Below are 27305 nucleotides of genomic sequence, written 5' to 3' on the forward strand. Positions count from 1 at the left end.
CAATTATACAAGTACCCCCACAATACCTGATTATGGGTAGGGCTTAACTAGAAACTTGTGTATTTTAGTATGGGTTCCCTCTGAACAAACATCATAGGGGTTACGCTGCGGCTCCCTCCGTTAAGTGTGGTTTGATGTTGAAATGAGGTGAATGTACGGCCCAAGCCCTGTGCAGTTCCCGGGTTGACTGCGGTTTCCACCGGGAGGCCAAGCTCATGGGGAGAGGTGCTCATACTAGCATATATAAGTGAAAGGTTTCGATTGATGATCCGCGTACTGTGTTACGATGATTCGAGGTTACCCTCGACGGATGTAATCAAAAGTTGTGGCACAAGAGTACAACCTCTGCAGAGTGTTAAACCTATTCGAATAGCCGTGTCCACGGTTACGGACGATTGGAAAGGCCATTCTATCTCCGTTATCATTAAAATGTTTTGGTTCTAGAAATGAATGGTGGTTTGAAAGGTGACATTATGGTGATCCATAATGAGTTGTGGGAATGACACTAATGTTCCCACTTGAGTTAGTCTAGCACATGATAAGGCTTTACCAAAGATTTATGAAACTAAAACTTGGCTTTATGCAAATAAACCTAGAGCTTAGCACCCCCTTACACTTAATGAGTATTTATCTTAGAGTTAGTTTGCGAGTACTTTAAAAGTACTCATGGCTTTGCCCTGGCTATTCAAATGCCAGACTATGAAGGAGAGCACCAGTATCAGGATGACGGACAACAGGACGTCTACGATAACTAGGATCGTCTTCTAACGTCAAGCGTTGCCTGTGGAATAGATCGTCCACTACTACTTCGCTTCCGCTACTATTTGTGATGTTGAACAATATATTCGTGTAATATTGGATCATGTGATCTATGGTTGTAAGACATTATGTGTTGTAATAAATGATGACTCTATGCTACTTACTATTATGTCTCGCAAAAACATTATTCCTGGGATTGCGATGTACGGCATAATAGGCATCTGGACTTAAAAATCCGGGTGTTGACAAGGACCGGCCGACCGGACCCAGGACCGGCCGGGCCAGTTCATTAGCCGGTCAACCGGGCTCTAGACCGGGCCCAGCCGGCCTAGACCGGGCTCTGGGCTGATGCCAACCGGGCATGATACTGAGGCTTCGGGCCAAGCAGTCGGTGGCTAGGCCGGTCAGACCGGCCGCTGGACCGGACATGCCGGCGTGCAGGCCGGTCAGACCGGGCACTGGGCCAGGCAGACTGTTGCTGCTGCTGATGTTCTGTCTCCGACGTCGTTAGCTGATGCTACCGTTGTTATTGCTTTGTTTGCAGACGATGTGCAGGGCATACGGTGTTCGCGTGGCACGAAGTCCGATTATGTTTTCAATGATTACCTTGACATGCGGAAGGGCGCACATCATCATGTGTCCAAACTAAGGTGGTATTTACGCCATTGTGCGACCGTTGAGGAATATGAACATTGGGAAAGGAACATGGAATTGGGTTTCACTCGTTGTCGCTACTGTCTATTGTTGGCTTCTTTTCCTGTAAACAGTGTTGGGCCTCCAAGAGCAGAGGTTTGTAGAACAGCAGCAAGTTTCCCTTAAGTGAATCACCCAAGGTTTATCGAACTCAGGGAGGAAGAGGTCAAAGATATCCCTCTCAAGCAACCCTGCAATTACGATACAAGAAGTCTCTTGTGTCCCCAACACACCTAATACACTTGTCAGATGTATAGGTGCACTAGTTCGGCGAAGAGATAGTGAAATACAAGTAATATGGATGATTGTAAGTAGTAATTGCAATCTGAAATAAAGATGGCAGCAAGCAAACATGTAACAGAACTTGTTGGAAACGGTGTTCAATGCTTAGAAACAAGGCCTAGGGATCATACTTTCACTAGTGGACACTCTCAACATTGATCACATAACTGAATAAATAAATGCTACTTTCTTTACACTCTCTTGTTGGATGACAAACACCATTCATTGTGTAGGGCTACAAGAGCTCCCTCAAGCCGGAGTTAACAAGCTCCACAACATCCCTCTAGAGTGCATAATAGACCATTGCAATTTAGACTGAGTACTAACATAGCATGCACACTGTCACCATCAGGCTATGAAAGGGGGAATAGATCGCATCAATACTATCATAGTAATAGTTAACTCCATAATCTACAAGAGATTACAGTCATAACCTATGCCAAGTACTACATGATGCACACACTGTCAACATTACATCATGGAGGAGGAATAGAGTACTTTAATAACATCACTAGAGTAGCACATAGATTAATAGTGATACAAAGCTCATCATATGAATCTCAATCATGTAAGGCAGCTCATGAGATCATTGTATTGAAGTACATGGGAGAGAGATGAACCACATAGCTACTGGTACAACCCTTAGCCTCGAGGGAGAACTACTCCCTCCTCATCATGGGAGACAGCAGCGGCGATGAAGATGGCGGTGGTGTCGATGGAGATGCCTTCCGGGGGCAATTCCCCGTCCCGGCGGCGTGCCGGAACAGAGACTTCTGTCCCCCGAATCATGGCTTCGCGATGGCGGCGGCTCTGGAACTTTTCTCGTATCGTGGCTTATTCGTATCGAAGTTTTAGGTCACCAGGGCTTAAATAGGCGAAGAGGCGGAGTCGGAAGAGGCCTGGGGGGCCCACACAGTAGGGGGGCACACCCCCCTCTGGACGCATCGCCCTGGCGTGTGGGGCCTCCCTGGCTCCTCTCTGGCCCCTCTTCGGTGCTCTGGAAGCTTCCGTGAAATATAAGATCGTGGGCCTTGATTTCGTCCAATTCCAAGAATATTTCCTGTGTAAGATTTCTGAAACCAAAAACAGCAGAAAATAGGAACTGGCACTTCGGCATCTTGTTTATAGGTTAGTTCCGGAAAATGCATCAAAACGATATAAAGTGTGAACACAACATGTAGGTATTGTCATAAAACAAGCATGGAACATCAGAAATTATAGATACGTTGGAGACGTATCAGCATCCCCAAGCTTAGTTCCTACTCGCCCTCGAGTAGGTAAACGATAACAAGGATAATTTCTGAAGTGACATGCTATCAACATAATCTTGATCAATACTATTGTAAAGCATATGAGATGAATGCAGCGATTCGAAGCAATGGTAAAGACAATGAGTAAACAACTGAACCATATAACAAAGACTTTTCATGAATAGTACTTTCAAGACAAGCATCAATAAGACTTGCATAGGAGTTAACTCATAAAGCAATAAATTCTTAGTAGAAAGTTTTGAAGCAACACAAAGGAAGATATAAGTTTCAGCAGTTGCTTTCAACTTCAACATGCATATCTCATGGATAATTGTCAACACAAAGTAATATAATAAGTGCAAATAAGCAAGTATGTAAGAATCAATGCACAGTTGACACAAGTGTTTGCTTCTAAGATGGAAGGAAGTAGGTAAACTGACTCAACATAAAAGTAGAAGAATGGCCCTTCGCAAAGGGAAGCATGGATTGCTATATTTGTGCTAGAGATTTTATTTTGAAAACATAGAAACAATTTTGTCAATGGTAGTAATAAAGCATATGTGTTATGTATAAGACATCCTATAAGTTGCAAGCCTCATGCATAGATTACCAATAGTGCCCGCACCTTGTCCTAATTAGCTTGGATTTACATGGATTATCATTGCATAACATATGTTTTAACCAAGTATCACAAAGGGGTACCTCTATGCCGCCTGTACAAAGGTCTAAGGAGAAAGCTCGCATTGGATTTCTCGCTTTTGATTATTCTCAACTTAGACATCCATACCGAGACAACATAGAAAACAGATAATGGACTCCTCTTTAATGCATAAGCATTCAACAACAGATAATATTCTCGTAAGAGATTGAGGATTGATTGTCCAAACTGAAACTTCCACCATGGATCATGGCTTTAGTTAGCGGCCCAATGTTCTTCTCTAACAATATGCATACTCAAACCATTCAACTCGAGATAAATCACCCTTACTTCAGACAAGACGAACATGCATAGCAACTCACATGATATTCAATAAAGTGTAATAGTTGATGGCGTCCCCAGAAACATGGTTACCGCTCAACAAGCAACTTATAAGAAATAAGATACATAAGTACATATTCAATACCACAATAGTTTTTAAGCTATTTTCCCATGAGCTATATATTGCAAAGAAAAAGAATGAAATTTTGAAGGTAGCACTCAAGCAATTTACTTTGGAATGGCAGAAAAATACCATGTAGTAGGTAGATATGGTGGACACAAATGGCATAGTTTTTGGCTCAAGGATTTGGATGCACGAGAAGAAATCCCTCTCAATACAAGGCTTTGGCTAGCAAGGTTGTTTGAAGCAAACACAAGTATGAACCGGTACAGCAAAACTTACATAAGAACATATTGCAAGCATTATAAGACTCTACACTGTCTTCCTTGTTGTTCAAACCCTCACCAGAAAATATCTAGACTTTAGAGAGACCAATCATGCAAACCAAATGTCAACAAGCTCTACAGCATTTCTTCATTAATAGGTGCAAAGTACATGATGCAAGAGCTTAAACATGATCTATATGAGCACAACAATTGCCAAGTATCAAATTACTCAAGACATTATACCAATTACCACATGAAGCATTTTCTGTTTCCAACCATATAACAATGAACGAAGCAGTTTTCAACCTTCGCCATGAACATTAAATGTAAAGCTAAGAACACATGTGTTCATATGCAACAGCGGAGCATGTCTCTCTCCCACACAAGCATGATTTATTCAGAGAACGAAAATAACAAAAACGAAAATAAAAGCACACAGATGCTCCAAATAAAGTACATAAGATGTGACGGAATAAAAATATAGTTTCACTAGAGGTGACCTGATAAGTTGTCGATGAAGAAGGGGATGCCTTGGGCATCCCCAAGCTTAGACGCTTGAGTCTTATTGAAATATGCAGGGATGAACCATGGGGGCATCCCCAAGCTTAGAGTTTTCACTCTCCTTGATCATATTGTATCATCCTCCTCTCTTGATCCTTGAAAACTTCCTCCACACCAAACTCAAAACAAACTCATTAGAGGGTTAGTGCATAATCAAAAATTCACATGTTCAGAGATGACACAATCATTCTTAACACTTCTGGACATTGCACAAAGCTACTGAAAGTTAATGGAACAAATAAATCCATCAAACACAACAAAAGAGGCAATGCGAAATAAAAGGCAGAATCTGTCAAAACAGAACAGTCCGTAAATACGAATTTTTCTTGGGCACTTAACTTGCTCAGATGAAAAAGCTCAAATTGAATGAAAGTTGCGTACATATCTGAGGATCACGCACGTAAATTGGCAGATTTTTCTGAGTTACCTACAGAAAATACTACTCAAATTCGTGACAGCAAGAAATTTGTTTCTGCGCAGTAATCCAAATCTAGTATCAACCTTACTATCAAAGACTTTACTTGGCACAACAATGCAATAAAATAAGATAAGGAGAGGTTGCTACAGTAGTAAAAACTTCCAAGACACAAATATAAAACAAAAAGTTGCTGTAGTAAAATAAAAACATGGGTTATCTCCCAAGAAGTGCTTTCTTTATAGCCGTTAAGATGGGCTCAGCAATTTTAATGATGCACTCCCAAGAAATAAGAGTTGAAGCAAAAGAGAGCATCAAAAATCAAATTCAAACAAATTTAAGCCTAACCCACTTCCTATGAAAAGGAATCTTGTAAATAAACAAATTCATGAAGAACAAAGTGGCAAGCATAAGAAGATGAAACACGAGTAACTTCAAGATTTTCAGCATGTAGAGAGGTGTTTTAGTAACATGAAAATTTCTACAGCCATATTTTCCTCTCTCATAATAATTTCCAGTAGCATCATGAACAAACTCAACAATATAACTATCACATAAAACATTCTTATCATGAGCTACATGCATAAAATTATTACTCTCCACATAAGCATAATCAATTTTATTAGTAATAGTGGGAGCAAATTCATCACCATAATCATCATATATAGGAGGAAAAGTATCATCAAAGTAAATTTTCTTCTCCATGCTTGGGGGACTAAAAATATCATGCTCATCAAAACCAGCTTCCCCAAGCTTAGAATTTTCCATAGCATTAGCAACAATGGTGTTCAAAGCGTTTATACTAATATCATTGCTACTAGCATGCAAATAAGGTTCCGTAGGTTTTTTAATTTTCGCATAAAACAATCCATGTCTTAACTCAGGAAATAGATTAAGAAGCTCACTGTTATTTTCCCTTATGCCTAACTAGTGAAAAACAAGAAACAAAAAGATGCAATTGCAGGATCTAAAGGAAATAGCTTCGAGCACTCACACACCGGCAACAGTGCTAGGAAATAGCTTAGTAGTCGGAAGATGTGAATACCTTTTACCTTACCTCCCCGGCAACGACGCCAGAAAATAGCTTGATGTCTACAACTGGCGCGTGGTTGACGTGGGAGGTAGAAATCTCTGTGGTGTAGCTTTTCTTCGTTCCCCGGCAACGGCGCCAGAAAATAGCTTGCTGTCTACTGTTGGCTTCTTTTCCTGTAGACAGTGTTGGGCCTCCAAGAGCAGAGGTTTGTAGAACAGCAGCAAGTTTCCCTTAAGTGAATCACCCAAGGTTTATCGAACTCGGGGATGAAGAGGTCAAAGATATCCCTCTCAAGCAACCCTGCAATTATGATATAAGAAGTCTCTTGTATCCCCAACACACCTAATACACTTGTCAGATATATAGGTGCACTAGTTCAGCGAAGAGATAGTGAAATACAAGTAATATGGATGATTGTAAGTAGTAATTGCAATCTGAAATAAAGATGGCAGCAAGCAAACATGTAACAGAACTTGTTGGAAACGGTGTTTCAATGCTTAGAAACAAGGCCTAGGGATCATACTTTCACTAGTGGACACTCTCAACATTGATCACATAACTGAATAAATAAATGCTACTTTCTTTACACTCTCTTGTTGGATGACAAACACCATTCATTGTGTAGGGCTACAAGAGCTCCCTCAAGCCGGAGTTAACAAGCTCCACAACATCCGGTGTTCATATTTAAGTAACCTCTAGAGTGCATAATATACCATTGCAATTTAGACCGAGTACTAACATAGCATGCACACTGTCACCATCAGGCTATGAAAGGGGGAATAGATCGCATCAATACTATCATAGTAATAGTTAACTCCATAATCTACAAGAGATTATAATCATAACCTATGCCAAGTACTACATGATGCACACACTGTCAACATTACATCATGGAGGAGGAATAGAGTACTTTAATAACATCACTAGAGTAGCACATAGATTAATAGTGATACAAAGCTCATCATATGAATCTCAATCATGTAAGGCAGCTCATGAGATCATTGTATTGAAGTACATGGGAGAGAGATGAACCACATAGCTACCGGTACAACCCTTAGCCTCGAGGGAGAACTACTCCCTCCTCATCATGGGAGACAGCAGCGGCGATGAAGATGGCGGTGGTGTCGATGGAGTTGCCTTCCGGGGGCAATTCCCCGTCCCGGCGGCGTGCCGGAACAGAGACTTCTGTCCCCCAAATCTTGGCCTCGCGATGGCGGCGGCTCTGGAACTTTTCTCGTATCGTGGCTTATTCGTATCGAAGTTTTAGGTCACCAGGGCTTAAATAGGCGAAGATGCGGAGTCGGAAGAGGCCTGGGGGCCCACATAGTAGGGGGCGCCCCCCCTCTGGTCGTGCCGCCCTGGCGTGTGGGGCCTCCCTGGCTCCTCTCTGGCCCCTCTTCGGTGCTCTGAAAGCTTCCGTGAAATATAAGATCGTGGGCCTTGATTTCGTCCAATTCCGAGAATATTTCCTGTGTAAGATTTCTGAAACCAAAAACAGCAGAAAACAGGAACTGGCACTTTGGCATCTTGTTAATAGGTTAGTTCCGGAAAATGCATCAAAACGATATAAAGTGTGAACAAACCATGTAGGTATTGTCATAAAACAAGCATGGAATATCAGAAATTATAGATACGTTGGGACGTATCAGTCGCCGATACGGAGGAAAGTTCACTGGTTATGATGCATATATTCTCGCTCACCGGCGTGTGGACGAGGAGTTGTATGATTATTGGTGTGATGCGGTTGACAGAGGAGAGGTTGATTATACTTGGAAGGACTTCAAGACTTTTCTTCGTGGAGGGTTATGGTTACCGTTGGAGGGAAGTGCGCAGCCATCCGAAGTTGTGCATGCAATAAAGGAAGTGGGCAAGTGCATAGTTCCTATTCAGGAGATTGTTTCACTACCAACAGTCACTGAGGGCGAGGTGATATCTTCAGAGCAGAGGAAACCTGGCTCTGATACCAAGGGAACTACTGTGACTGTTGAGGAGGATGTACCATTGAGTGGGCTGAATATGCCACTTAAGAAGGTACAAGATGATGCTTGCAAGACAGTTGACAAGGTTCAGCGGTGGAGTTTGTCTCAGACTCGATGCTTTATCAAGGGCAAGGCTTGCAAGTTGATGATTGATGGTGGTAGCTGTACTAATGGCATTAGCAAGGCGATGGTGGCAGCATTGGGGTTGTCTACATGGCGTCTTCCTGAACCTAAACGTCTTGAGTGGTTGAATAGCTGTGGTATGCTGAAGATTACTCACAAGGTGCGTCTGCCATTTACAGTTGATGAGTTTGTTGATGAGACAGAGTGCGATGTGTTGCCATTGGAGGTTTGCGGATTGCTACTTGGACGTCCTTGGCAGTATGATCGTAATGTGACACATGCTGGGAGAGAAAATACATATTATTTTATGCATGGTGGCAAACATCGGACTTTGAAGCCTTTGGGTGATGATCATATCAAGTCCGATGTGGAGTTAGTGGTGCGTAAGGAGAAGTTGCACAAGCCCAAAGTGCAGCAAGAGGTGCATCATGTTCCGAGCATTGATGTTGGTGATGTTTCAGGAATGCCTGTAGATGACAAGCCAGTTCTTGTTGGTGACAAGCCGGATGAAGCTACACTTGTTGTTGATGTGGATGTTGCAGCATGTGCTACAGTTCCAGTTTGTGTTGATGCCAGTATACAGACTGATGATGTTTGTGCTGATGGTGTTTCAGTACATGTGGCGCAGATGCGCATGGGAGGAGTGGGAGGCGAGCGCGTCAGTGGAGACAGTGGGCAGCGGCAGTACCGTGCTTGGAGTACCGCAGTCCAGTTTTCCGCGACACCGCGGATGCATCGAGGCAAGGATGGACGTGTGAGACATCTATGTGGCCCATGCATTACACATCTTGTGTAGGGTCATGATCAACGACACAGGGGTCCATCAAAACCTCGCAAGAAGAAGGTATTGGCGCCGAAGTCCAAGCTCATGTGGAGAAGAAAGGAGGCGCCAAGTGCTGTATCAAGTCAAGCAGGCCGCGAGGGAGGATGTGGTGTGGAAGGAAAGCAAGACTTGAGGACAGCGAGGACGTGTCATGTTCATATCACGTCACCTTTTCCAGAAGACCCTCACGCATTGGGGACAACGCTTCTTGAAGGGGTGGAGGATGATATGGGCATGGAGGCCTATGTGGAGGCCAATTTCAGGACTCCACCAAGCTAAGTGGTACGCCATCGAGGATTCAGGAGTGACACGCTAGGACGACCTACGCTATGTAATAATTAAGTCTAAGGTTCTTTCATTCATTCTATGTTAGGAAATAATGTAGCCAGGTCATGTGGTGGGCCAAATTAGGGTTAAATTAGTGTTGTGTTTGGTTTTGGGCCTGTCCAATCCAAACCAGGTCAGCCCACCAAGTGGGGCGCCCCAGCCCAATATGGGCTGGCCGGCCACCTCCCCCTCATATAAGGAGGTGGGGCGACTAGGGTTTAGGGATAGCTAAGTTTAGGTTAAATATTAGGGTTTACCCCATTGCGTGTGTTTACGTGTATCATCCATCCGGGGGTACGGTGCTGCCGTTTATCTATTATATCCGCTGCGAAGGTTCTTGTATTCGTCAAGGATTATCTAGCTCGAGGTTTGAGGCGTATCGTTCATCGATCCGTTGCTTGCTGGATTCGTTCCCTCTTCTCCAGACTGCGTTCATCGCGTTGTTGGGAGGATTTACTACCCCGTGTTCTCGCTGTGAAAGATCGGGCATCAACCTAGGAGGATCTAGTGGGATCTCCCCATATCAAATGTAGTACGATACACCCCTATACTTGTGGATCATCAGTGGGCCGTATCCCCCCCCCCCCCCCCCGCTAACGGGTAATGTATAGGATTTTTCTATGGCTAAGACCGTAAGGCAAACTCATACGACTATATTTTATGTCACTGTCTGTGGAGGTTAAAAAGCAATGCCCAACGCGCTACCGCAAACGGATCGTAAGAGGCAGATGCCCGTCCGTTACATATTTGTGTCGGGTCTACGACACTACGGACAGCGCGCGGATACCGCTCATGGAGAGAATATGTTCGCCTCGGGCCTAAAAAGCCATCCACACTTCCCCTCAACTTCCACTCTCCCCATTCTCACGCAACTACCACACCTGCCCTAGCATGATCCATGGAGGCCGACGCCATCATGCCTGATGCAGCGGTCATGGCGCCTGCCTCCTAGGTGACGGCTCCTCCACGTGCGCGCGGTCGCTAAAAAAACCCAGCGTCCTCGGCGCGGAGGTCAAGCCAAAGAAGGAGCTCATGCCTAAGGAGAGGGCCTTGGAGCTCACGTCGGGTGAACGTGAGAACAAAGCTGGCGACCGCCCAGCTCGCCCAAGAAAGGGCCTATGTGTTGGCGTACACATCCACAGTCCAGTCGCGCGCGAGCACCGAGGCCCTAGCGGTGCAAGCGCCGCTCATGGTGAGCGGTCAGGTGCTGGCCAATGCGTTGGCTACAAGCTGTGGCTTGACCGCGTCCAAGCCGCTTATTGCGAGGAGTTAGAGACCGATGGTGTCCTGGTTGACAAGTGACACGTCGCCTGAGTTGGCGAGTCTTCCTTGGCCACGTCTCCGCTCCCGAACATCAACCTCAATGCCCAGTGAGCGGCTCGTCAGGGACCAGGCAAAGGAAGCGGGTAAAGCTTCTTTCGCCAGATCCCGCCCCTCCCCATCCCCGCCATCCTGCTCAAGGAAATTGCGGCACACCCAGGTTCGCCCTCGCACCCGGTATGAATATATTTTTCATGCCCTTTCTTGCCTTCATCGATGTAGAAGTCCTGACCCGACCCCACGACATGTGTGGCAGTCCTACTACGATGAGGACAAGACCATGGAGGCCACCATGGTGGACATGATCAATGGAGAGGGAGACACCCAGACGCAACATGCCATTGAAGGTGGCACCCAAACGCAACATGATGCCAAGCAATGTGCCACCTAAGCTTCCCTATCTCCATCGACGACACACCCTTGTTCGAGGACTAGCAACCTGAAGACACAAAAGGAGCATCCCGAGAACCGGAAACTTCACCGAGCTTAAGAATGTGTGCCTTTGCTAGGAATGTATGAAAGTTAGACAAGATCCAACTTGTAGCGTCCAACAAAGGGGTCACACTAGAAAAAAAAAAGCTACCCGTGGAGCACATTTTTTGCATATTCACGGCTAACACACCATGTCTAACAGGTAGCTATGGTGCACGGTTCGGTGCGCCAGGGGTGATACAGATGGCCGTGGCGCACCACCTGGTCCGCCATAGATATACTTTTGAAATTTGATTTTTTTTTTTCGTTTTTTCTCTTTCTCGATTTTTTTTGCTAGTTTGTTTTGTCCCTTTTTGGCTCCATGGCCGGGGTAGGGCACGTGGAGGCAGAGGTTGCCGGGTGTGGTGCGTGGAGGCAGAGGCGGATCGGGGTCCATGTCGCCAGGGAAGGGCAGGTTGATCACAAGTTATCAATCCAGATCTCACAACAGTGCAGCATCTCAGTGCTCGTCGCCCATGCTTCGCCATCCCCGGCCAGCGCAGCCTTTTCAAAGAACTCTATAGCTACATCGCTTGAAAATTCCCGGGAGAGGAAGAGGTAGAGGGTTACTCTCAAACCAGTCGGTACCTTCAATACTCAGTAGAATGGGTGTGGAGGAGGTGAAGGTGGTGGAGTCCAGCATCGTGAAGCCCAGCGAGGAGACGCCTAGGCATGGCCTGTGGCTCTCCTCACAGGACCTCATGCTCGCCAAAAGCGGCCACGTTCCTCTCGTCTACTTCTACCAATCTTGCGCCGGCGGCGACGGCGACGTCTTCTTCGACGTTGCTAGGCTGAAGGCGGCGTTATCCAGGGCTCTGGTGTCCTTCTACCCCTTGGCCGGCCGCCTGGGTGTGGACGTCGACGGGCGGCTACAGGTCGACTGCGCCGAGCAGGGCGTGCCCTTGCTCGTCGCCCACTCCGACCACACCGTCGACGAATTCAGCAGCTTCAAGCCCTCGCCGGAGCTAAGGAGGCTCTTTGTTCCCTGCGTCGGCGACTCGCCGTCCGTCGTGTGCGCCATCCAGGTGACCTTCTTGAGGTGCGGTGGGGTGGCCTTAGGAGCGGCGCTGCACCTTCGACGGCGCCAGCACGTTCCACTTCTTTCGGACGTGGTCCGCCTTCTCCTCCGGAGACGGCGCCTCGGGGGCGGCGCTGGAGCTCCCGTGCCACGACCGCACCCTCCTCCGCGCGCGCTCCCCACCGGCCGTCCACCCCAAAACTCTGTCCGTGTTCTGCCCAAAGCTAGGCCCATCTGAGCTGTCGGGCGCCGTGGCCAACGAGATTTTCATCATCTCAAAGGATCAGGTCGCGGCTCTTAAGCGTGCCTGCACCGGCGGCGGAGGCGACGTGAGCACCTTCTGCGCCTTGGGCGCCCATGTGTGGCGGTGCGTGGTCGCCGCCCGCCGGCTACCGCCTGACGCCACGACGCGCCTAGTCTTCCCGGCCAACGTCCGTGGCCGCTTGAGGCCGCCGATCCCCGACAGCTACTTCGGCAACGGGATCATCATGCTGGGCGCCTCCGGCAAGGCGCGGGACGTCGCCTCGGAGGAGCACCTGGCGTCCATCGCCGGCCGGATCAAAGGCGCCATCAGCCAGATGGACGACGAGCTGGTGCATTCGGCGATCGACTACTTGGAGCTGGACTTGGGCGGCAGCAGCCTGCCGGCAATGCCTGCGGGGAGCCTGCCGAAGACTGAGCTCAGGGTCGTCAAGTGGCTAGACATGACGGCGTACGGCGCGGACTTCGGGTGGGGGAAACCGTTGGTGATGCACATGGCCGTGCAGCAGCGCGCCGGGTTCGTCTACCTCATGGACGGCGTCGACGGCAGCGTGCCCATACTGGTGTCCTTGGAGCATGCGATTCTCAACGACTTCCGGCGCCTGCTATATGCCAACGCAGCCAAGCTCTAGCTAGTCGATCTTCCCTGTTATGTTAATCTTGTTGAAATAAGATGGCGGTGTTCTTGATGTTCGTGGAACAGAAGATCTACCCTGTTATGTTAATCTTGTTGAAATAAGATGGGCGTGTTCTTGATGTTCGTGGAACAGAAGATGTACCCTGTTATGTTAATCTTGTTGAAATAAGATGGGCGTGTTCTTGATGTTCGTGGAACAGAAGATGTGTTCTCCCGATCCCCTTTCTCTCTCGGGAGCTGCAGCCACCCGCCGCTCAGTTCCGGTTGCTCCGCCGGAAATTGACAGTGCCAACCACGCGCGTGTACTTTCCTCTGCACTCAAATCCGGCCGCTCTGAATCCAATCGATGCCGGCAACACGATCCCCTTGTTTTCACTCCGTCCCCCGTCTACACTCTACAACGGTGGTGGCTGTCCGGCTCTGTGCCTGGGCATGGGCCAGGTCGTCCAGAGGAGCACTCGGAGCTCTGCCCCGGATAACCCTAGCCTGTGCGGGTTCAGGTTCCGGAGCTCCGACGAGCCCACCCCAAAGAATCGGCGTCAGCAATCAGCATACGCCGCCGTCGGCAAAGCCAATTGGTACCGTGACGGCGAGGTCCCTGCTGGGTTCTGGATTTTGCAACGGCTGGTACGCCTCTTGTAGGTTGAGTCAGTTTGCTGCATAATTTTTTTTTAGATAAAAGGCATCACAATGCCCGACTTTAAATAAATTAATAAAGCCCTTAGGTTCAACAAGTTATACAATGCTGCGGCATACAGCTTAGCCAAAGTAAAACAACTAGACGAGTTCAAAGGTAGGTAAACACGACACGCATAGCTAGCCCAGACGGAGCACGAGACATATCCGGGGCAGGAGGAACCGCGCTACTACTTCTTCAAGGACTTGTGTGCTCTGGTCTCACGGCGACGTAAAGCTCCCTCAGCTTGTTCTCCAGCCAACGTAGACCGTCCCAATCGCTTGACTTTGCCTTGCCGCTCCAAAGCTGAATGAAAATAGCAGTTTTGAAAATCACGTTAGCGGGATGATTAATAACTTTTTTCTCGATAGTTAGCTTATTACGAATGTTCCAAAGGGCCCAGGCTTGGGCGAGAAAAAGAAACCAAAGGAGTCTACGGGCCCTTCCCGCAAGACTAGATAGGATGGCATGGAATTGAGGAAAGTTTCCCGGGTTCCAATTACAGTCCAGGATCTGCCGGATAGCGCTCCAAGCAAACCTAGCAAGGGAGCAGGAGAAGAAGATATGCCCGGCATCTTCCGCCTGTCCGCAGAGCGCGCAGTTGCCCGAGGCAGGGCCATGCCGTGTTGCAATTTGTTGACTAGAAGGCAATCTGTCAAGGATTAGCTGCCAAGCAAAAATTTTGATCTTCAAAGGCACTTTGGCCTCCCACACATCTTTATAATAAGCGACGGACGCCCCTTGAGACAGCTTGGCGTACAAAGATTGCACCGTGAACTTGCCCGAGGAATCCAAGTGCCAAGTAACCTTGTCCTTGCTGTTAGTAAGGACAGTGGACCCTGTGAGCATCCCTAGCTCATCCCACTGTCGTCTTCCCTCAGGGTTAAGAGATCGACGGAAAACAATGTTAAGCTCTCCAGATTCCAGAGCGGCGGCCACCGAGATATTAGGGTCAGCACAGATGTTGAAGAGATCGGGGAAGATTTCCTTGATGGGCCTGTCTTGACACCACCAGTCAGTCCAGAAGAAGGTACGTCGTCCGTCTCCAATCAAATGTTTCGCCCCTAGTTTGAAGAAGTGCTTTATGTTGTGCAAGCTTTTCCAGAATTGCGAGCCACCCTGACCGGATCCCTCGAACAGGTTATCGGCGTCGCGGTATTTGGCTCTGATGATAGTCGCCCAGATAGAAGCATCGTCCTGGTACAGCTTCCAAATCCATTTGGACAACAGGGCAATGTTCATCTTTTTGGAGTTGAGCAGGCCTAACCCTCCCGAGGATTTTGGTCGGCAAACCGAAGGCCAATTGACCATATGGTACTTACGCTTATTGCCCGCTCCTTCCCAGAAGAATTTTGAGCGGTGAGAGTCAAATCTAGCATGTATCCCATCATGCAGAAGAAAAAGACCCATGGCGAATATGGGTATGCTATCTAGGCAGGCATTAGAGAGGATCAGTCTTCCCCCAGATGTGAGAAGTTTGCTCAGCCAGGGTTCAATTCTGCCGGCCAGCTTGCGGACCAGGAACAGCCATTGTTCAAGGCGGAGCTTCCTGTCCGAGATGGGAAGACCAAGGTACATGAATGGGAAAGATCCACGTTTGCAGTTCAGCTTGTTCGCCACTCTCTGCTGTTCCTCCATGGGTTGGCCCATCACGATAACTTCACTCTTGTGGTAATTAATCTTCAGGCCAGACATATCTTCGAAGCACATAAGCAGGAATTTGAGGTTGGCTATGTTCTCTTCAGAATTCTGGATGAGAATGAGCGTATCGTCTGCGTACTGCAGATGTGAGATCCCTCCCGAGATCAAATGTGGGACCACTCCCTGTATGTGGCCAGCAGCTCCAGCTGCAGAGAGAATGCCGGACAGAGCTTCCCCAATGAAGTTAAACAGGAGAGGTGAAAGCGGGTCCCCTTGACGCACCCCTCTTTTATTCCTGAAGTATGGCCCGATCACGCCGTTGATGGCAATTGCGGTCTGCCCGCCAGAGACCAGCTGCAGGACTCTGTGGATGTATGCTTCTTCAAAACCCTTGCACCGAAGCACCTCAGCCAGGAACTCCCAGTTAACCCGGTCGTAGGCCTTCTCAAAATCGAGTTTTAGGAGAATCCCACCCAAACGCTTAGAGCGGAGCTCATGTACTATTTCAATGAGCGCAAGAGGTCCTTCGAGTAAATTCCTCCCCTTGATGAACGCTGTCTGGTTCAGACTAATGGTTTTATGCGCAATAGGATCCAGGCGGTACGCGAACGCCTTCGAGACGATTTTGAAGATCACATTGATGAGAGCTATTGGGCGGAACTGCGAAACCAAATCCGCGCCAGGAACCTTGGGGATAAGAGTGAGAATGGCAAAGTTTAGGCGAGAGATGTCTATGCGTCCCAGCATAAAATCATTGAGAATGTGAAGCACCCCGAGCTTAACATTAGGCCAAAACCGTTTGAAGAACAAAACAGGAAAGCCATCCGGTCCGGGAGCCGTGTCCGATTTCATCTCCCGAACAATGGAATCCAACTCCGTTTCCGTAAAAGTTATCATGAGCTGATTATTGTCTTCCAAAGAGACCTGTGAAGTCGTCGGCCAAGTCCTGGGAGATAAGCTACAAGTGCGGTTCCCCTCCGAACCGAGCAAGTCACGGTAGAAGTCGTAGATCGCCGTTTGGATTTTACTGGGATCGTTCGTGATTTCATTCCCTAAGTTAATGGAGGAGATCGTGCACTTTCTTCTTCTTCCGTTGGCCACCGCGTGAAAGTACGCCGTATTTGCGTCCCCCTGGACCGCCCACTTGACCCTTCCTCTTTGGCGCCAGTATTCTTCCTCCGCACCCACGATTTGGAGGAGTTGATCTTCCAGGTAGTATCTTTGTGCCCATTCCTCTTCGTCCAAGCCACTGGAGTCTGCCTGTACATCAAGCTGTATGATTTGGGTCATCAGGGCTTCTTTGTCACGTTTGCTTGCCACCCCAATGTTGCGGGCCCATCCACGCAGATGCTGGCGAAGGCAGCCGGACATGAACTGCCACCAGTCAATGATGTCCCGGCCGCCCACTTTGGCCGAGAGATTGCCCCACGTGTTTTGAAGCATGGGGAGAAAGTCCTGTCGCTCGAACCAGCTTGATTCGAAGAAGAAACGGTTGCTTCTCTCTGGCAGCCCATCGCCGGAGTCAAAGATAAGCGGGGTATGATCGGAGCCCAAGCTCGTCTCTGCGCGAAGAGAACAAAGCGGGAAAAAACCTTCCAGAGATGGAGAGATGAAGACACGATCGAGCACCGAACGCACAGGGTTGATTTGGCGGTTGGTCCAGGTGAACCGGGCCCCGGAGCGCGGGATTTCACGCAACGCCCACGTTGCAATGTGTTCATTGAACAAATCCATGAGCCTCCAGTTGAGGTGATCATTGTTCTTGTCACAGGCCGCCCTGATGAGGTTAAAGTCTCCGCCCATAAGCAAAGGAGTGTTGGTTCTAGCCACCTTGGCCGAAACTTCCTCAAGGAAGGCCCTGGATCGCCCGTGATCCGCAGGGCCGTAAATCCCAACCACAGTCATGATCCGCCTGGACGTCCTGTGGAGAATGGAGGTACTAAGGTAGAACTGTCCCATATCTACCACACCCACCTCAAAGCCGCTGTCACGGACGCCCATCAGCATCCCCCCGGAGTGCCCGTTGGCCGGCAGCCAGCACCAGAAAAACTTGTCCCCGATCTCCAGGCTACGCAGTTCAAGATCAGTGAAGTCCTGTTTGATGGTTTCCTGTAGGATGACTATGTCAATCTTGTGATCTCGGAGGTAATCCTTCAAGAGAGTTCGTCGCCCCCTACGACCGAACCCTCGGATGTTCCAAAATAGGCATCTCATTTGGATAACCTTCCTTGAGCCCGTGCTTGGCGGGTTAGCGGTCTTGGGCCTACTGGATATTGCTTCTTGGCCATCTTCCTCTTTTTAGCGGGTTTGCCCTTGCTTCCCCGCTCGAGGAAGTCCTCCCCCTCTTGTACCACAGGCCCTTCCTGTGTTACCCGGGGTTCATTCTCTTCATTTGTCGCAGCCTGTGCCTTGGCCGTCTCCACCTCAGCTTTGTGTCTAGCTGCCGCCAGGTCAGCTTGTGCAAGCTCCCTGGCTTGTATCAAGGAGATGATCGTCTCGGGAGGTCCAGCGAGGAGGAAGGGAAAATGACACAGCTATCTTTCGCCACAGTGAGTAATTTATCAACAGGAACAGATTGAAAGGCAGTATACTTAGATGAATCGAAAGTACCTGGGGTGGCGGAGGAGGGAGCATCTTTGTCGGTGGCGAGGCGGATAGCTCTGGCCAGCACAGGTTCATCTGCCACGCTCACGCTACGGGCGCTCTTCCTCATTGCTTCAGCCGGGGTTGCCTTGGAGTGAGGCGCACGAGCCACCGCCGCCCCCAGCTCCGGGATGGGGCTTTCTGCCAGCAGCACCTGAGGAGTCTGAGAGGAATCCTTGATTGCAGGAGCGAGATGGAGAGAGGGCTTCTCCAGGTCCTTCCCCACCTGCTCGTCCTCGAGCGCAAAGAGTTTTGACCCCGCCGCCTCGAGCATGAGCTTCCTTGAGGGACGATCGTGGTTGCTTTTGCTGCGCCTCTCGCTGGCGCGGAGAGCGGAGGCCGCGGATTCCCCTGAAGCCGGGCTGTGCCATCCGATCTCCTTCTTATCTTCAGCGCCTAACTGCAAAGCCTTCCCCGGTGTCAGGTAAGACTGTCCTTCATCAGTTTCTTCGTTGAGGGTGGACAGGGAGGTAGAGAGCTGCAGTTGTTCCAGACCCGAGCACCTTGGAGACGAGACAGGGGGAGATGCGAGCACCTGCTTGATCATGTTAGCCATCGTGGGAAAGATGTCTCCCTGCGCCGTGAGGTTTGATCCATACTGACTGAATGCAGAAGCGGGTAGCGTGATCTTGTGCGACTGATCCTTCTCGGCACGACAAGCGGAAGGCGAGCATGGGGAAGTGTAACCCTCCGTGGCCGCTTGCGGCACAGATTTTCTCGCAAATCCAGCGTTTCCTCCCGCCGGGGCAGAGGCCGGGGTGTTCTTGGTCTTGTCATTGTGCTTCTTGCGTCTTTGATCCCACCTATCTTCATCCGTTTCTTCTTGGTCTTCGTCCTTGTCATCTTCTCCGTTCTTAGCCGGTGGGGAGGGAGGGTCGTTGTATGGTTCGTCTGTGGAGCTCTTGGATATGGGAACAATGCGGATCCTGAAACCTTGCATGTTGACAAACAAGGTAATGTGCTCTTGAAGCTGAACCGGGGTTTGACAGCCGAACAACATCTTGATGGGGCCATTGGGGTGCTCGAGGGAGGCCACGTCCACCGCTAGAGGCCTGCCCACCTCGCGGGTGCTAAGGAGGAGGCGGTCCGCGTGTCGCTGATGGCGTGTAACTCACACGTTCGTTGGGAACCCCAAGAGGAAGGTATGATGCGCACAGCAGCAAGTTTTCCCTCAGAAAGAAACCAAGGTTTATCGAACCAGGAGGAGCCAAGAAGCACGTTGAAGGTTGATGGCGGCGGGATGTAGTGCGGCGCAACACCAGGGATTCCGGCGCCAACGTGGAACCTGCACAACACAACCAAAGTACTTTGCCCCAACGAAACAGTGAGGTTGTCAATCTCACCGGCTTGCTGTAACAAAGGATTAACCGTATTGTGTGGAAGATGATTGTTTGCGTAAACAAGAAACAAAGTATTGCAGTAGATTGTATTTCAGTAAAGAGAATTGGACCGGGGTCCACAGTTCACTAGAGGTGTCTCTCCCATAAGACAAGCAGCATGTTGGGTGAACAAATTACAGTTGGGCAATTGACAAATAAAGAGAGCATGACCATGCACATACATATCATGATGAGTATAGTGAGATTTAATTGGGCATTACGACAAAGTACATAGACCGCCATCCAACAGCATCTATGCCTAAAAAGTCCACCTTCAGGTTATCATCCGAACCCCTTCCAGTATTAAGTTGCAAAGCAACAGACAATTGCATTAAGTATGGTGCGTAATGTAATCAACAACTACATCCTTAGACATAGCATCAATGTTTTATCCCTAGTGGCAACAGCACAACACAACCTTAGAACTTTCTGTCACTGTCCCAGGTGTCAATGCAGGCATGAACCCACTATCGAGCATAAGTACTCCCTCTTGGAGTTACAAGCATCTACTTGGCCAGAGCATCTACTAATAACGGAGAGCATGCAAGATCATAAACAACACATAGATATAACTTTGATAATCAACATAACAAGTATTCTCTATTCATCGGATCCCAACAAACGCAACATATAGAATTACAGATAGATGATCTTGATCATGTTAGGCAGCTCACAAGATCCGACAATGATAGCACAATGGGGAGAAGACAACCATCTAGCTACTGCTATGGACCCATAGTCCAGGGGTAGACTACTCACACATCACACCGGAGGCGACCATGGCGGTGTAGAGTCCTCCGGGAGATGATTCCCCTCTCCGGCAGGGTGCCGGAGGCGATCTCCTGGATCCCCCGAGATGGGATCGGCGGCGGCGTCTCTGGAAGGTTTTCCGTATCGTGGCTCTCGGTACTGGGGGTTTCGTCACGGAGGCTATTTGTAGGCGGAAGGGCAGGTCAAGAGGCGGCACGGGGGCCCCACACCACAGGGCCGCGCGGCCAAGGGGGGGCCGCGCCCCCTAGGGTGTGGCCCCCGTCGCCCCTCTTTGTCTCTCCTTCGGACTTAGAAGCTTCGTGGAAAAATAGGCCCCCGGGCTTTGATTTCGTCCAATTCCGAGAATATTTCCTTACTAGGATTTCTGAAACCAAAAACAGCAGAAAACAAAGAATCGGCACTTCGGCATCTTGTTAATAGGTTAGTTCCAGAAAATGCACGAATATGACATAAAGTGTGCATAAAACATGTAGATAACATCAATAATGTGGCATGGAACATAAGAAATTATCGATACGTCGGAGACGTATCAGCATCCCCAAGCTTAGTTCTGCTCGTCCCGAGCAGGTAAAACGATAACACAGATAATTTCTGGAGTGACATGCCATCATAATCTTGATCATACTATTTGTAAAGCATATGTAGTGAATGCAGCGATCAAAACAATGTATATGACATGAGTAAACAAGTGAATCATAAAGCAAAGACTTTTCATGAATAGCACTTCAAGACAAGCATTAATAAGTCTTGCATAAGAGTTAACTCATAAAGCAATAATTCAAAGTAAAGGCATTGAAACAACACAAAAGAAGATTAAGTTTCAGCGGTTGCTTTCAACTTATAACATGTATATCTCATGGATATTATCAACATAGAGTAATATAATAAGTGCAATAAGCAAGTATGTAGGAATCAATGCACAGTTCACACAAGTGTTTGCTTCTTGAGGTGGAGAGAAATAGGTGAACTGACTCAACATTGAAAGTAAAAGAATGGTCCTCCATAGAGGAAAAGTATCGATTGCTATATTTGTGCTAGAGCTTTGATTTTGAAAACATGAAACAATTTTGTCAACGGTAGTAATAAAGCATATGCATCATGTAAATTATATCTTATAAGTTGCAAGTCTCATGCATAGTGTACTAATAGTGCCCGCACCTTGTCCTAATTAGCTTGGACTACCGGATCATCACAATGCACTGTTTTAACCAAGTGTCACAAAGGGGTACCTCTATGCCGCCTGTACAAAGGTCTAAGGAGAAAGCTCGCATTGGATTTCTCGCTATTGATTATTCTTCAACTTAGACATCCATACCGGGACAACATAGACAACAGATAATGGACTCCTCTTTTATGCATAAGCATGTAACAACAATTAATAATTTTCTCATTTGAGATTGAGGATATATGTCCAAAACTGAAACTTCCACCATGGATCATGGCTTTAGTTAGCGGCCCAATGTTCTTCTCTAACATATGCATGCTTAACCATAAGGTGGTAGATCTCTCTTACTTCAGACAAGACGGACATGCATAGCAACTCACATGAAATTCAACAATGAATAGTTGATGGCATCCCCAGTGAACATGGTTATCGCACAACAAGCAACTTAATAAGAGATAAAGTGCATAATTACATATTCAATACCACAATAGTTTTTAAGCTATTTGTCCCATGAGCTATATATTGCAAAGGTGAATGATGGAATTTTAAAGGTAGCACTCAAGCAATATACTTTGGAATGGCGGAAAATACCATGTAGTAGGTAGCTATGGTGGACACAAATGGCATAGTGGTTGGCTCAAGTATTTTGGATGCATGAGAAGTATTCCCTCTCGATACAAGGTTTAGGCTAGCAAGGCTTTTTTGAAACAAACACAAGGATGAACCGGTGCAGCAAAACTCACATAAAAGACATATTGTAAACATTATGAGACTCTACACCGTCTTCCTTGTTGTTCAAACTCAATACTAGAAATTATCTAGACCTTAGAGAAACCAAATATGCAAACCAAATTTAGCATGCTCTATGTATTTCTTCATTAATAGGTGCAAAGCATATGATGCAAGAGCTTAATCATGAGCACAACAATTGCCAAGTATCACATTACCCAAGACATTTATATCAATTACTACATGTATCATTTTCCAATTCCAACCATATAACAATTTAACGAAGGAGAAACTTCGCCATGAATACTATGAGTAGAAACCAAGGACATACTTGTCCATATGCTACAGCGGAGCATGTCTCTCTCCCATAAAGTGAATGCTAGGATCCATTTTATTCAAACAAAACAAAAACAAAAACAAACCGACGCTCCAAGAAAAAGCACATAAGATGTGATGGAATAAAAATATAGTTTCAGGGGAGGAACCTGATAATGTTGTCGATGAAGAAGGGGATGCCTTGGGCATCCCCAAGCTTAGACGCTTGAGTCTTCTTGATATATGCAGGGGTGAACCACCAGGGCATCCCCAAGCTTAGAGCTTTCACTCTCCTTGATCATGTTGCATCATACTCCTCTCTTGATCCTTGAAAACTTCCTCCACACCAAACTTAGAACAACTCATTAGAGGGTTAGTGCACAATAAAAATTAACATATTCAGAGGTGACACAATCATTCTTAACACTTCTGGACATTGCATAATGCTACTGGACATTAATGGATCAAAGAAATTCATCCAACATGGCAAAAGAGGCAATGCGAAATAAAAGGCAGAATCTGTCAAAACAGAACAGTTCGTATTGACGAATTTTAAAATGGCACCAGACTTGCTCAAATGAAAATGCTCAAATTGAATGAAAGTTGCGTACATATCTGAGGATCATGCACGTAAATTGGCTTAATTTTCTGAGTTACCTACAGGGAGGTAGACCCAGATTCGTGACAGCAAAGAAATCTGGAACTGCGCAGTAATCCAAATCTAGTACTTACTTTTCTATCAACGGCTTTACTTGGCACTATAAAACACTAAACTAAGATAAGGAGAGGTTGCTACAGTAGTAAACAACTTCCAAGACACAAAATAAAAACAAAGTACTGTAGGTAAAAATATGGGTTGTCTCCCATAAGCGCTTTTCTTTAACGCCTTTCAGCTAGGCGCAGAAAGTGTATATCAAGTATTATCAAGACACGAAGTGTCAACATCATAATTTGTTCTCATAATAGAATCAAAAGGTAACTTCATTCTCTTTTTAGGGAAGTGTTCCATACCTTTCTTGAGAGGAAATTGATATTTTATATTACCTTCCTTCATATCAATGATAGCACCAACAGTTCGAAGAAAAGGTCTTCCCAATATAATGGGACAAGATGCATTGCATTCAATATCCAAGACAACAAAATCAACGGGGACAAGGTTATTGTTAACGGTAATGCGAACATTATCAACTTTCCCCAAAGGTTTCTTTGTAGAATGATCAGCAAGATTAACATCCAAATAACAATTTTTTAGCGGTGGCAAGTCAAGCATATCATAAATTTTCTTAGGCATAACAGAAATACTTGCACCAAGATCACATAAAGCATTACAATCAAAATCTTTAACCTTCATCTTAATGATGGGCTCCCAACCATCCTCTAACTTTTTAGGAATAGAGGCTTCGCGCTCTAATTTCTCTTCTCTAGCTTTTATGAGAGCATTTGTAATATGATGCGTGAAAGCCAAATTTATAGCACTAGCATTAGGACTTTTAGCAAGTTTTTGCAAGAACTTTATAACTTCAGAGATGTGGCAATCATCAAAATTCAAACCATTATAATCTAAAGCAATAGGATCATCATCCCCAATGTTGGAAAAAATTTCAGCAGCTTTATCACAGGCAGTTTCAGCAGTTTTAGCAGTTTCAGGCAGTTTTTCGCGCTTTGCATTAGAAGTGGAAACATTGCTAACACCAATTCTTTTATTAGTATTAGTAGGGGGTGCAGCAACATGTGTAGCATTAGCATTACTAGTGGTGGTAATAGTCCAAACTTTAGCTACATTCTTCTCTTTAGCTAGTTTTTCATTTTCTTCTCTATCCCACCTAGCACGCAGTTCAGCCATTAATCTTATATTCTCATTAATTCTAACTTGAATGGCATTTGCTGTAGTAGCAATTTTATTATGATGATCCTCATTAGGCAAAACTTTTGATTTCAAAAGATCAACAGCAGCAGCAAGACTAACGCCTTTAGAAGCAAGTATATCAATTTTCCCAAGCTTTTCTTCAACAGATTTGTTAAAAGCAGTTTGTGTACTAATAAATTCTTTAAGCATGGCTTCAAGTCCAGGGGGTGAACTCCTATTATTGTTGTAAGAATTCCCAATAGAATTACCATAGCCGTTGCCATTATTATAAGGATATGGCCTATAGTTGTTACTAGAATTGTTCCGGTAAGCATTGTTGTTGAAATTATTATTTTTAATGAAGTTTACATCAACATGTTCTTCTTGTGCAACCAATGAAGCTAACGGAACATTATTAGGATCAATATTAGTCCTATCATTCACAAGCATAGACATAATAGCATCAATCTTATCACTCAAGGAAGAGGTTTCTTCGGCGTAATTTACCTTCTTACCTTGTGGAGCTCTTTCCGTGTGCCATTCAGAGTAGTTGATCATCATATTATCAAGAAGCTTTGTTGCTTCACCAAGAGTGATGGACATAAAGGTACCTCCAGCAGCTGAATCCAATAAATTCCGTGAAGAAAAATTTAGTCCTGCATAGAAGGTTTGGATGATCATCCAAGTAGTCAGTCCATGGGTTGGGCAATTTTTAACCAGAGATTTCATTCTTTCCCAAACTTGAGCAACATGTTCAGTATCTAATTGTTTAAAATTCATTATGCTACTCCTCAAAGATATAATTTTAGCAGGGGGATAATATCTACCAATAAAAGCATCCTTGCATTTAGTCCATGAATCAATACTATTCTTAGGCAGAGATAGCAACCAATCTTTAGCTCTTCCTCTTAATGAGAAAGGGAACAATTTTAGTTTAATAATATCACCATCTACATCTTTATATTTTTGCATTTCACATAGTTCAACAAAATTATTAAGATGGGCAGCAGCATCATCGTAACTAACACTGCAAAATTGCTCTCGCATAACAAGATTCAGTAAAGCAGGTTTAATTTCAAAGAATTCTGCTGTAGTAGCAGGTGGAGCAATAGGTGTGCATAAGAAATCATTATTATTTGTGGTTGTGAAGTCACACAACTTAGTATTTTCAGCGGTGGCCATTTTAGCAACAGTAAATAAAGCAAACTAGATAAAGTAAATGCAAGTAAACTAATTTTTTTGTGTTTTTGATATAGCAAACAAGATAGCAAGTAAAGTAAAACTAGCAACTAATTTTTTTTGTATTTTGATTTAGTGCAGCAAACAAAGTAGTAAATAAAAATAAGCAAGACAAAAACAAAGTAAAGAGATTGAGAAGTGGAGACTCCCCTTGCAGCGTGTCTTGATCTCCCCGGCAACGGCGCCAGAAAATATGCTTGATGGCGTGTAACTCACACGTTCGTTGGGAACCCCAAGAGGAAGGTATGATGCGCACAGCAGTAAGTTTTCCCTCAGAAAGAAACCAAGGTTTATCGAACCAGAGGAGCCAAGAAGCACGTTGAAGGTTGATGGCGGCGGGATGTAGTGCGGCGCAACACCAGGGATTCCGGCGCCAACGTGGAACCTGCACAACACAACCAAAGTACTTTGCCCCAACGAAACAGTGAGGTTGTCAATCTCACCGGCTTGCTGTAACAAAGGATTAACCGTATTGTGTGGAAGATGATTGTTTGCGAGAAAACAGTAAAACAGATTGCAGTAGATTGTATTTCAAGAAAGAGAATTGGACCGGGTCCACAGTTCACTAGAGGTGTCTCTCCCATAAGACAAGCAGCATGTTGGGTGAACAAATTACAGTTGGGCAATTGACAAATAAAGAGAGCATGACCATGCACATACATATCATGATGAGTATAGTGAGATTTAATTGGGCATTACGACAAAGTACATAGACCGCCATCCAACAGCATCTATGCCTAAAAAGTCCACCTTCAGGTTATCATCCGAACCCCTTCCAGTATTAAGTTGCAAAGCAACAGACAATTGCATTAAGTATGGTGCGTAATGTAATCAACAACTACATCCTTAGACATAGCATCAATGTTTTATCCCTAGTGGCAACAGCACAACACAACCTTAGAACTTTCTCACATCGTCCTGTGTCAATGCGGCATGAACCCACTATCGAGCATAAGTACTCCCTCTTGGAGTTACAAGCATCTACTTGGCCAGAGCATCTACTAATAACGGAGAGCATGCAAGATCATAAACAACACATAGATATAACTTTGATAATCAACATAACAAGTATTCTCTATTCATCGGATCCCAACAAACGCAACATATAGAATTACAGATAGATGATCTTGATCATGTTAGGCAGCTCACAAGATCCGACAATGATAGCACAATGGGGAGAAGACAACCATCTAGCTACTGCTATGGACCCATAGTCCAGGGGTAGACTACTCACACATCACACCGGAGGCGACCATGGCGGTGTAGAGTCCTCCGGGAGATGATTCCCCTCTCCGGTAGGGTGCCGGAGGCGATCTCCTGGATCCCCCGAGATGGGATCGGCGGCGGCGGCGTCTCTGGAAGGTTTTCCGTATCGTGGCTCTCGGTACTGGGGGTTTCGTCACGGAGGCTATTTGTAGGCGGAAGGGCAGGTCAAGAGGCGGCACGGGGGCCCCATACCACAGGGCCGCGCGGCCAAGGGGGGGGCCGCGCCGCCCTAGGGTGTGGCCCCCTCGTCGCCCCTCTTCGTCTCTCCTTCGGACTTCTGGAAGCTTCGTGGAAAAATAGGCCCCTGGGCTTTGATT

General features: G+C 46.4%; 1 pseudogene; it reads left to right on the forward strand.

Moving 5' to 3' along the window:
- Positions 1–11800: 11800 nt before the first annotated feature.
- Positions 11801–13504, forward strand: LOC127342381 (putrescine hydroxycinnamoyltransferase 1-like; annotated as a pseudogene).
- Positions 13505–27305: the final 13801 nt, after the last annotated feature.

Source organism: Lolium perenne, chromosome 3 (genome assembly GCF_019359855.2).
Source record: "Lolium perenne isolate Kyuss_39 chromosome 3, Kyuss_2.0, whole genome shotgun sequence".
Lineage (NCBI taxonomy): Eukaryota > Viridiplantae > Streptophyta > Magnoliopsida > Poales > Poaceae > Lolium > Lolium perenne.